This window comes from Epinephelus lanceolatus, chromosome 19 (assembly GCF_041903045.1).
Source record: "Epinephelus lanceolatus isolate andai-2023 chromosome 19, ASM4190304v1, whole genome shotgun sequence".
In the NCBI taxonomy this organism is placed as follows: domain Eukaryota; kingdom Metazoa; phylum Chordata; class Actinopteri; order Perciformes; family Serranidae; genus Epinephelus; species Epinephelus lanceolatus.
This window is the reverse complement of record NC_135752.1, coordinates 14,574,147-14,577,481: the sequence shown is the minus strand read 5'-3', so window position 1 is coordinate 14,577,481 and position 3,335 is coordinate 14,574,147.

The following is a 3,335-nucleotide window of genomic DNA, read 5'->3' as shown; positions in this document are numbered from 1 at the left end:
GGAGAGTATTTGAAGCGGGCTGTAAAGTGTGTCACTCCCTCCGCGCGAGGAGAGCGCTGATTGGTCGTGGCAGTTTGTGCCCCCGCGAGGGTGGTGAGTGTGCGCGCGAGTGTATGCGACCACCGCCTGCAGCAGTGGCGCTTCAAGGACAACCAGTTGAATCATGTGTGAACTCAGAGCTTAAACACTGTTATATTACTGTAATAATACTACAATATAACTGCTACTGCATACTACACTGTAACTGACAGTACTTACATGGAGTCATAGAGACGTAATCATTGTGTAATTATGTAGTTTTTTTTATCTATGAAAAGTCACATTTATCCAGTTGTACTCCTAGTACTTCCCATTTTTGCTAAAACCTTGCCAGACTCCAATGCTAAGGTGTTTGAGCAAAAATGCATGTATGTAAAGGGAATTTCTCGACATAGTTTTACTGTTGTGGTCGCCAATCAATCGAAAAATCATTATGCCATTTTCTGTAGAGGCATGCCACAGAACCACAGTTTTCTTCACCGATTTTAGGTAACACAGCGCTATTAATTGATTTACAATAGGTCATGTGTGGGTGAAGTATTCCTTTAAGTAGAAATAAGAGGATTTCCATAGTCCAAAAATTTATAACAACTAAAACAAACAACAGCTGAATTCAAAATGTTACTAGGTAAAAGTACAGGAGAATTATCAGGAAAATGTAATTAAAGTATCACAAGTTAAAGTACTTATTGTGCAGAATGGCTCCTCCTAAAGTGGTGTATCATTAATGAATATTATATTATTCTGTTTGTATCACTAAGAAATACATATAAGATTATCTTAATGTTGGAAATTGTCAGTGTGAAGCCAGTTTCAGGTGCATTGTATAGCCTACCTGGGTAGATTAGTATTAGGCCTATAGTACTGCATCATATATGCATACCATGTTTTGTTTTTTTTTTTAACTCTAAAAGGTAACAACTCTAAGTGTTGAAAATAGCGGAGTAGAAATTAGCCTACAGTATTTCTCCTGAAATGTAGAAGTATTCCAGCACAGAGTGGAAATATTCAAGTAAAGCACAGGTATGTCTGTCACCAAGTGCCCTGGGGCAGTTGACAGTTGTTTATACTCTGACTATCACAGCTTACCTGATGTCCAGGAGGCTAATTAGCCTACAGGTGTTTCCCCTCTAAACACAACACCCATGATAACAATAGCAACAAGACTGCGCATGCTCTGGTTCTCAGGGTGTGGAACTAATGTAATGTAGAGCCCCTGTCCATAGTTAATACAAACCATTTCCTGGTGCTGCTTTATATCAACATTTCAAACCATCAAACCATTATAGGACAGCTGGCACAGTGGTGGAAGAAGTATTACAGTACACCACAGTAAAAAAATACCCCACAAGTAAAAGTCATGCATTCAACATTTCACAAAAGTAAAAGTACAGAAGTTTACCTAAAGTATACACATCAAATGTACTCATAGTGCAGACTGACTATGTGTTATGTTATATCGTTGGATGATCCTTATTGTACTTCAGTTTGGTTGTTAGTTAAGTTTGAACTATTTATTACGGACACTTTTGATAGTTAGGTCGGTAAGAATGTGTCATATCTTATAAGCAGCTCATATGTAAAATCTTAATTTTAAAAGGTACTTAACTTTATTGTAGTATTTCAGTTTTCTACTACTTTGACCTTTTACTCTGCCACATCTCAAAGGGACATATTTTAGCATTCAGCTTCTTCATTTGTCTGACAGCTTAAGTTACTGTCTTCACTTTAATGAGCGGATTATGAGACAGTGGGCCCCTGGGCACAAAAATGCAAAGGGCCCCACGCCCTCCCCTACATAAGAGCAAGACACACAGAATTTGCGGGGGTTTGCTGTCGCTTTGTAGTCTTGTGTCTCTTTAAAGTCAACTTGTGTGTTCTTGTGGTTATTTCGTGTCTCTCTGAGGTAATTTTGCATCTTTTTTGGTCATTTTGTGTGTAGTTTTGAGATTCTTCCCAGTTGGTATACGTGCAAATATTTGTGCCAGGATGCAAGTTAATGCCAGGGGACCCCCTGACAGTTTGGGCCTTTAAGCCTGTGCCCACAAGGCCCATTCAGTAACTATCCATGGTCACTTTGCAGATCAAGATCTTAGCTATATGACTAACCAACAGCTCATAAAGAATTTAAAATTAGCTCCAAGTAGCTACAACTTTAAAATGCTGCTTACACATTAGTAAATCATTCATAATATTACAATAATATATATTTTTAGTTTTTACCTCAGTGAGATTTTAAATGCATGACCTTAACATTGTTGCATTGATACTTGTACTCAAGTAAAGGATTGGTGTCATTTCGTCACAACTGACCATAACACAAAGCAAAGTGGTACCAAAACACTCACACGCTCAATTACAAGTGTTCAAGAAATTAGTGTTTATTCTGCTACTCAGATCCCAGTCAACTTTCATCTGTAAATTCAATTCATCTGTCCTTGGTGATAACTTTTTTTGCAGCCAGGCAAAACATAAAACACACACACAGGATACATCATGGGGTACATAAGAAATACATTTAACATGTAAAACTGTTAAGTGCTGCAGTGTTTTTTATTTATATTTTTTCTGTGCTCCTTGTGTCTCCCCAGATAATGCCCCTCCTGTCCTTACAAAGTAGTAAGCGGCTTCGCTGATTATAGACATGCTTTTTAGGTTAGAGGTCAGGCGAGGTGACCAGTGGGCCCAGTCAGTTAATCTGGCAGCGTCTACAATGTGTGTTGGTCGGGATAAAAGTTGATTAGGGTATGGTGTACCAGAATTTGGTGAAATAACTCCCATCCGGAAGGAGCATGTTTATTCCCTCCCTTAGTTGGTTCTGTCATGTCATTTAGTTAATCCCACTTTCTTCTTTTAGTAGAAAGTAGTTTTTGATAACTTTTATAAAGACTCTTTTTTCCCCTGTCCTTGCCATCTGTCATGAGTTCAGCAAGCCATGTAATAATGATCTTGGTTTGTTGTTTTCAGTGTGAAGAGGCAGTTACCACGTCACTAGATAAAAAATGTCAAGCACGAGACTGTGACTACAGTCATGTTGCTATAACAGGCTCACAATGACTGATTCATCTGAACACTTTGGGACTTCTGCATTTACAAGTGTACAGAGTGTTTAAAGGTGAGATGATATGACATTTCAGATACTGCAACATCAGCCCTGACACACTGACATCTGCCCACAGTCAGCAAGGGATAGATTCAGTCTTTCTTAAAGACAATGGTTTCTGTAGGTGTTTCTCATGTCCGCACTGGCTGTGAAGAGATCCTGACCTTAAGCATTCCAATGTAATTGATCAGGG